At 36.4% G+C, this 9,619-nt stretch overlaps 1 pseudogene; it reads left to right on the forward strand.

Moving 5' to 3' along the window:
• The first annotated feature begins 3,394 nt into the window (after positions 1–3,394).
• Positions 3,395–4,101, forward strand: LOC131900189 (carcinoembryonic antigen-related cell adhesion molecule 15-like; annotated as a pseudogene).
• Positions 4,102–9,619: the final 5,518 nt, after the last annotated feature.

The following is a 9,619-nucleotide window of genomic DNA, read 5'->3' on the forward strand; positions in this document are numbered from 1 at the left end:
GTTTGGAAATATCAGTAAGATTTATTTAATGTTCTTGTCATTTTGCACCTTTACATTCAAAGTGTTTTCAATAATCACCACTAAAATCTAATGATTTTTCAATTACAATAACTTGTAAGACCTTTTCCCTCATAGGATGATTACTCATAAATCATCCTGGATGACTTAATGTTTTGATGACTGATTTTGTTTCTCCTCCCAGTGTTTCCCTCTTTAATTCCTCATGAACAGTGCTGGGACATCAATCTTCTTAAAATTATTGAACTGCATGATTCAATATCTCTAAAATTTCAGAGAGGAATTTCAAGTTCAAGTGTCATCTGGCTGGAATAACTTGACATAGCATCTTTCCATTGTTAAAAAAGAATTCAAAAGAGTCATAAAAAAATAAAATAATGAGCCCTTAAACTATAAAATTTTTGTGAATTTCTGACAAGTATCTAGTAATCTAGTAGTATTTAATAATAACAATAACTAATTCAATTAAGATGAACAATGCTTGTATTGTCCATTTGTTTTTCTGAAAATAAGTATGTTTAGTGACACTTTTTACCTGTCTTTCATTCTCTGATCACTTATATAGAAATACAGATTTCTTTTGACATCAGAATTCACATTGTGAGCGACTGTGGATAAATATTAGTAGGATTTCTGAGGTGCAGACATTATCAAACAAAATTTTCATACCTGAGAGTAGGTTTTCCTACAGGAAGGTAATTTAAAAATTTGATAACTAGCAAGTGTTTCTATTTAATTCATGTGTACTATTTCTACTTAAAAATGTCTGTTCACTTATGGGATATCTAAGTTAAAAATATAAATTAGGAATGCCAATGTAGAGGTATATTTATCATCATTCTATGGCCAAAGCGAGTGAATATAATTACCTGAATACTGGTATCTTGCTCCTGTACTATATTGTACTTTTTCTAATTCAAGTCTGATTCAATATTCAACCATACTTAATATCTCAAACAACTGATTTTTTTCAGAGACTGTCTTAAAGAGGGATATAATATTTATATTTTAATACATGGTGGCCAGAGAGATAGCACTATATTTATTTTTATTTCCCTTCTCCACAAAAGCAGGTTTAAAGAAAAAAAATTTCATTCTTATTGTGAAGGAAATAAAGTTGTGATTTTAATTCTTGTATGTGAACTTATAGGAAAGTCACTAACCTAATTAGTAACCATAACTCTCCTTCAAATATAAAGTAAAATGCTGAAAGCAAAGCAATATAGTAATTATTGTAGCTGGTAGGAACACAATGAACTGTTCAATTCAGCAGTTGGCAAAAAAGAACAAGCAGAGAAAGTCCTGGAAAAAGTCTTCTATTTTTCATTCAAGGAGGATGAAAAAAAAAAACTAAAAAATACCAAGTGTGTCCTAAAATCTTCTGTTACTTCTATTATTTATTTTGACATAAGCCTTACAAATTCCATGGAGGTGGCAATAGAGACCTAAGAAACATACGTCTTTTAAAATTAAGGTGCAGTTTTCAGTGTCTTCCTCTAATTGGATTGGGAAGTGAAAATTGGTGCTGTTGTAATGTATGTGGTGAAGCAGGGTCAATAAAGTTAAAAATGGGGAGTTCCAGAAAATTATTAAGTTAAGACGTAATAGCACATGACGCAGACTTCTACTGAACATTAGTAACTGAAGAGGGGACCTATTCTAAGACATTTAATATTGGTGAACTGGACACTGGACAAAAATCCAGAAACCTCCTTAAAGTGATAACATAATTTGACTGTCAAATCTATTGACAAAATAAACGGTGAAAGACATCAGAGACAATTAACTTGTAGGTGCATGTTATGGGTTGAATTCTATCCCTCAAAAACTTAAAGTTAGTATCTGTAACTCTCATCACATCAGAATGTTTGGCTATATTTGGATAAAGGATCTTTACAGAGCACTCTAGGTAGAATACAATCATTAAGCTGGGCCCTGATCCTAATTTTATCATAAGAGAAAAAAATATACACCCAGACACTCAGGAGGGAAATACCATGTGAGATAATGTAGATCTATAAGTCAAGGAGAGAGAATCATAACAGTCTAACTTTTTCAACAATTGAAACTCAGACACCTAATAGAATTGTGGAAAAAAACAAAAAACAAAAAAACTCATGTCTATTTTTGAAGGGAACCACTTTGATATACATTAGCAAACTATTATATCCATTAAATGATTTTAATAACTATTAATTTCTTATAGGGAACTGTAACATGAATCTTAAATGATCTTATTAATAAAAAGCTTGAAGCTTTTTATTAGGATAAAGATATTGGGATGAATTCTGAAAGATCAGAGAAGCAGAATAAGCCACAGCCAACCTCACTTTGACAACTCCTCATCTGATCCTGTTTCCACGAATCCTCAGACTGGAAGCTTCTGAGTCCTCACCCAAATGGATCGCAGCTGAACTGCCGCTAAAAGCCCAAAAGCATAAAACCCTCTAGTTCCTAGTCCTCCTGCCTTCTATGCCTATCTGCTTCCTGCCATCACTTCCTGGGATTAAAGGCCTGTGTGCTTCCCAAGCAAAAACATGAGATCTCAAGTGCTGGGATTAAAGGTGAGTATCACTATACCTGACTCTGTTCCCAGTATGGCCTTGAACTCACAGAGATCCAGACAGATCTCTGCCTCCCAAGTGATAGGATTAAAGGTGTGTGTGCCATCATTTTCTGGCCTCCTTGTCTAATCTAGTGGCTGTTCTGTTCACTGACCCCAGATAAGTTTTATTAGGGTGCTCAATATATTGGGAGACACAATGTAATCAATGAAAGTCAAAAGAGTAGAATAATTTTTAATGTGTAGAAATATATAAAGTGTCATTCAGAGTGCCATCCTTCATCAATATTGACAAAATACATACTACTGCGAAAAAAATAGAAATTGATAATATGAATAATTCTCTAGTTCTTGCATACTCTTAAGTTTCTTCTAAGGCTATCATCTTATGCATCTATGATGTATATGATGTATGTTTATTACACTAAGACATTATCATTTGTATAATGAGTTAACCAAACAACAAAAAGAGTACTTCCCTACAAAAAATAAATAAATAAACCAAGCCTGTGAAAAATATTCAGACCAACATGAAATCATAAGAAACAAAACTTTGAGACTTCAGCAATTAAGGACAAGCAAGTAAAACAGCAAATGTATTGTTAAAAAGAATAGAGTGATGTTGGAGGGAGACCTCAGTGGATTGGGGCTTTTAAGACAGACTGGGTAATGAGGTGGAAGGATGATGGAGAAGGGCCTGGGACTGTACTGAGGGCATGGAAGTCTCCTCTGTGTGAAAGGAGCTGCCATTACCAGCAGAGAGGAAGGAAGTGTTAGGACTGTGAAGTAGACAGTGTTGGAGAGATTCTCTTCATGGGAAGAGCCTCACTTTTAACTTGCTGGAACTCCCCCACCCTGGCGCTAAGAACTATTAAAGAAATGCAGTTTTCTGCTGCTGAAGAGGGGAAGGTTCTTCTCTCTGTTTCTATTCAGACAGAGAACCTTCTCTCTTTTCACCGGTACAAAGGGAAAGATGTAAATAAAGATTTTACAATTGCCCATTATGAAAAGGACACAGACTTACTTAAACTTGGGATTAAAACCAGAGGCAAGGAAGAGATGTATAAGGATGGATCCATGATGCTCCAGGATGTTACCCAGGAAGATATGGGAATCTATACCCTAGAAACCTTTGGAACACATGATCAACATGAAATAACACATATCTACCTCCAAGTGTACAAGACTGACACAGCCCACCATCCAAGTCAACCACAATAGAATGAGGAGACAAAGGAGCGCTGCATTTCTCACCCGTGTGTCACCCGACACTGGAATTGACATCAACTGGTTCTTCAATTACAAGCCCCTCAATCTAACGGAGAGAACCACACTGTCACCTGAAGAGCACAGGCTCACCATAACTCCTGTCTGGGGGGCAGATACAGGGATCTATCTATCAGTGTGAGGTTTCTAACTCCTTTAGCTCCAGGAAGTCTAGCCCACTGTTCTTTTTGTTGGTTTCTGGCTATTGTCTTCTCTTTTCCTACACCAGAGCACTAAGGATTTTATGTCCCTAGTGTGCAAAGCATATAAAACTCATAGGAGAAAGTTATCACGGCAGACACAGACAGCTATCATGGCAACATAAACCTTCCATCCCCAAATAAAACACAAATCAGGAGGAATGTGAGTGCAAGGCCATCCCAGTTACACAGTGGGGCAATGATTTTAAAAAGACCTCAGTACAGGAACAGAATTGCAAAGGAGATAAGTAGGGTTCAGGTTCTGAATCCCATAGGAACCCAGCCGTCAGGATACAGAGAGAACTGTCAGGAGCTTCACGCTCATCAAAAATCACGGCTGCTCAGAGTCCAGATTAAAATGCTGCAGTGTCTGCATAGAGCTAAACATATCTTCTCTCATGCTCAGACCATTCCTGAAGCCCACTGCCTATGCTTCCTAGACTTCAGTCATCCACGTGAATTTGGAATAATGACAGGGGATCAGACTGGACGTTTTTCACTGAGGAAATATGGTTTTGGATAGTTTGTTGCATAGATATAAAATCCCTGGACATAAAGGACCCATGTGCTGAGTTTCCTGTCCTGAGTCTGGCATTTTTTTCAGTGTGACTTTGTACAAGCTCTTGTTTTGTCTTAACAACAACAACAACAACAACAACAACAAAGAATAGAGCATTTTTCTCCTTTAAGATATATTTGGCATTACTAAAGTCTCACCAACATGACTGCTCTTTTAAACATGTGCTGAACAAGAAAACAACAATAAGCATGCTAAAGTGGACTGGGGAAAAGACCTTGAGGCCTCAATTGTACGCAAAGAACTACTAAAAACTAAAGAATGTTGAGAGTAGAAAAAATAGTCTTCCTCAGTAAACAGCACACCAATTGTTTGTCCAATACCCAATGGTCAGTCCTGAAAATGCACATAGGTGCAACACTATACTGACTGAGCATGTTATATTGAGGAATATATATTTATATCCATATACATATATGCATATAACAATAATTAATGAAGAAGTGGTCATAGACTTGAAAAGAAGAAGGAAAGGTAAATGTGAAGATTTGGAAGGAGAAAAGAGGGATTGAAAATGAATAGTTACACTCTAATCCCCCAAATAAAAGAAATAATTATGCTTGGTGTTGGTAGATAAAGGTATATGCCTTTAATTCCAGAAGTCCCTCAGGAGGCAGAGGCAGGCAGATTTCTGAGTTTGACACCACCACTGGTCTACAGAGTAAGTTGAAGGATGGCCAGGGCTACACAGAGAAACCATAATTCCAAAAACAAAAACAAAATTAAAAAACACATCTGACATTTGAAAGAAATATATTATAATTCAATTTCAAGATTTTTATATATTTAGAAAAATAAGAAAAAAATCAATATCTTATCTATTGGGAGTGAAATAACCTATAGGATGACAGCATTTCTACTTTCTAGTTGAAAGGGTAAAACATCAATTTTTATGGATTATCAACAATTATATTTATGCATTAAAATCTTCACAGCAAAGAATAATAAAGCTACGTAGTCAAACTTACAATAGGCAACTTAAAATGATATGTAATGTGCAATTTAAAGTAGTTTCTCTGGATACGTACCATGTACCATATTCAAATCATCATGAATTAGACAAAATTGAAGGCAAATGACATTAAATTGTGTATTAGTTGTTTTACTTTCCTCCTTGCCATGGAAAGATAGCTGTCCAAAGTAACCTAAGAAAGAATTAAGGCTGGTACGTACCTTCAGTGTCTAGTCTATTGTGGAAGGGAGGTCATATAAACTGTTCACATTCCATCTATAGTCAGGAAGCAGAGAGAGATGAATGCTTATATTAAGCCTACTTCCTTTCCTTTAGTAGTCTCTGACCTTACTGCATGGAATGATGACTCCAAAATTCAGAGTAGGTCTTCTTTTGTCAAATAAAACTTTCTAGAAACACATTCATAAGACACACAGGTGTTTCCAGAGTGATTCAGTCAAATTGAATATGAATAACCACCAGTCATACCATCCACATGATTATATAGATGTATTATGAAAATATGAGGGGAAAATATGCATAATTTTTATATAACATTATATAAAGTATATTTTTGTGAAATAAAATTTTTGGAGTCAAAAATAAGTATTACATTATAACAAAAGTATTATTTCAAAAATATATGATATTTCTAATCATAAATGTATATAGTATAAATAATCAAAATTCTTGGAGCAATTAATAACTTAAGAGGTAGAAAATATCCCTATTTTTGTGAAAGAGGCCATTAATCTTTAAGTAATCAATAAACAGACCAGATAAAAGCAACTGCATAGTATGTTGAACTACATTATTCTTGATTTTTATCATATTCATATCTACCAAATATAACAAACAACAGATTCATAATTTTTGCAAATGTTTATTGAAAGTTTTCCAAGATAGATAATTTCCATGGTCATTAAATAGACCAAAACAGATGCAAAATCAAGTATGTCATAAAAAGTATGGTTTCCTTAATAATGGATTCAATTAGAAATCACTAACAAAAGACCAGAAATAATTACAAACACCTGAACATTAAGAATATATTGCTAAATGATTCCTAGATCAAGAAAACTATCTAAAATATATTATAAGCCCTAGGAGAACACCCATCAATTGTTCTTCTCTTAAATAATCAATAATAATAAATACTACATAATAAATAGTATCTTAATAAGTCATAATAAATAATAGTGTCCCAATAAATACTAAACAATAAATAAGTAATAAATAGACATAGTATTAAACTGGCTCCTAATGATTTATAACTGTATCTATAGATTAATGTGTCTTTCAACCCTCATCAGAAGAATTTCTACTTGTAGTTGATGGCAATTAACACAGAGATCCACAACTGGCCAAATGCTAAGAATAGAAGTCTGTTGAATGTTCAGCCCTAAGTGCGATATCTATATCATACCCCTTCTCTGAGTGCTCACTGATCATTTCATAAAATGTGGCAAAAAGAACAGAAGTGCCAGAGGTGGTATATGAGTACAAGACAACGGTGTCCTCCAGACACAGCAAGGCACCTGCACATATCATGTCACAGCAGTTTTAACAGCCTGTATGACGCCTATGCAAGTTCAAGACAGATCAAATTCCATCATGGAGAAGGGAAGTAGACAAGACATCCTACCCCTATCTGAGGAGTTATTGGCTACTGTTATCTGCTGAGAACAGGAAAGACAGTTTGTTGCCCCTGGGAAATCCACCATGATCTGGTAGAAGACCACATATCTCAGATTATGTGGGGTAGAACACAAACACACACACACACACACACACACACACACACACACACATGAAAAAAAAAAAGTTGGGTGATATCTTACGGTTTTCCATTGTTATGACCATGGCAGCTCTTACAAAAAAAAAACCATTTAATTTGGGCGTCTTGCTTACTGTTTCAGAGGTTCAGTCTATTAGCATCATGATAGGGACCCTGGTGGCATGGTGGGCAGATATGGTGCTGGAATAGCTGAGTCCTACATCTTGCATGCAACAGGAAGTCAACTGAGAGTCACAAAGTGGAAAGCTTGAGCAAAGGAGACTCCAAGGCCCACCCACAGTGACACATTTCCTCCAACAAGGCCATAGCTTCTAATAGTGCCACTCCCTTTGGGGGCCATTTTCTTTCAAACTACCACATTCCACTCTCTGGCTCCCAAAGGCTTATAGCCATATCATAATGCAAAAAATGCATCCAGTCCCACTTTGAAAGTCCCCATAGTATGTAACACTCTCAAACTTGTTTCCAAGTCCAAAGTCTCTTCTGAGATGCATGACAATTACTTAACTGTAATCCCTCTGTAAAAATCAAAATCAAACAGCAGATCTATACTTCCAACATATAATAGCACAGAATATACATGACCATTCCAACATGCAGGGAAGGGAACATAGTGAGAAAATACTGGACCAAAGCAAGACCAAAAACCAGCTGGGTAAACTCCAAACTCTATCTTCATGTCTGATGTTGAAACACTCTTCAGATATCCAACTCCATTTAGTTTTGTTGACTGCAATTCATTTCTTTCTATTGCACTGGTTCCATTCCTTGTTAGCAGCTTTCCTTGACAGGTATCCCATGATACTGGCATCTCCCATATCTTGGGTTCTCCAAGGCAATCTAGGCTTTAACCTCAAATCTTTATCCAGTGGCCTTTCTACTAAGCCTCCATTCAGGGACACCGCTAACACATGCCTGGCCTCAGTGGCTTTATTCCATAACTCCTTTCTTTTATCCTTAACTCTAAGTCCAGAACCATGTGGCTGATGCTACCAAGTTCTGCTGCTTGCTGGGACTAGAACATTGCCCCCTCATTCAAGTACATCTTCACCAGCATTCTGTCATTTACTGTCCAAGCTTGGCTGTCCTGAAACATGCTCTGTGGACCAGCCTGGCCTCAAAGTCAGAGATCCATCAGCCTTTGCCTTTGAAATGCTGGGTGGGATTAAAGATGTGCCCTACCACACCTGGATCTAAACTTTTATTCAGTTTCTTTCTACAGATTGGAAATTTAGCTGGGTGGGATCTTCCCCGGAGATCACCACTCCCTTTATTCCATTTATTAATCTGTTTATCTCCTTGAACATAGGATTTAGCTCCATTCCACTTACTGGTGCTCCTTTTTGCTTCAAAATTTACATGTTGTAATTTATCCTGCTCAGCTTGTGCCTTTTCATTATAAATCTTCATTAGTTACCACTAATATCCACATGACAGAGTCTATACTAGGCTGTTTTGAGATTTCTTCTGCCAATGAAATTAATATAAAACTCTTCACTTTAGCCTCAGTCAGACTCTTCAGAGAAGGGCAAAAGGCCGCCGCTTTCTTCACCAAAATATCACAAGAATGATCTCTAGGCAACATACTAGAATTCTTATCCTCCAAAACCTCTACACTGAGCCCACAATAGTTCAAATCATTCTTAGCACCTCTCTCTTCCATGCTCCTACTAGTATGGCCTATTAAGTAGTGCTTTAAGCATCCCTCTTCTTTCATAACCAAGTACCAAAGTCTAAATTCCTCCAAACACACACATGTTTAGGCCTATCACAACAATACTGCCTTCCCTGTACCAACTTCTGTCTTTGTTAAGGTTTCTATTGTTGGGAAGAGACACCATGATCATGGCAACTCATATAAAGAAAACATTTAAGTGGGTGGTCCACATACAGTTTCAGAGCTTCAGTCCATTATTATGGCAGGGAGCTTTGGAACATGCAGACAGACATGGTACTAGAGTAGCTGAGAGTCCTGTATCTCACAAGCAACAGGAAATTGACTGACTGTCACACTGAAGTAAGCTTGAGCAAAAGAGACCTCAAAGCCCATCCCCACAGTGACATACTTCCTCCAACAAGGCCACACTTCCTAACAGTACCACTCCCTTTGTGGGCCATTTTTGTTCAAACCACCACAAGTGGGTAAGGAAAAGTGGGTAGATTAGGGAAGAATTCAGAAAGGAGGTTAATATGATCAAAACATATATGAAATTCTCAAAGAACTAATAAAAAAGTCTAAATGAAT

The sequence above is a fragment of the Peromyscus eremicus genome, chromosome X, assembly GCF_949786415.1.
Source record: "Peromyscus eremicus chromosome X, PerEre_H2_v1, whole genome shotgun sequence".
In the NCBI taxonomy this organism is placed as follows: domain Eukaryota; kingdom Metazoa; phylum Chordata; class Mammalia; order Rodentia; family Cricetidae; genus Peromyscus; species Peromyscus eremicus.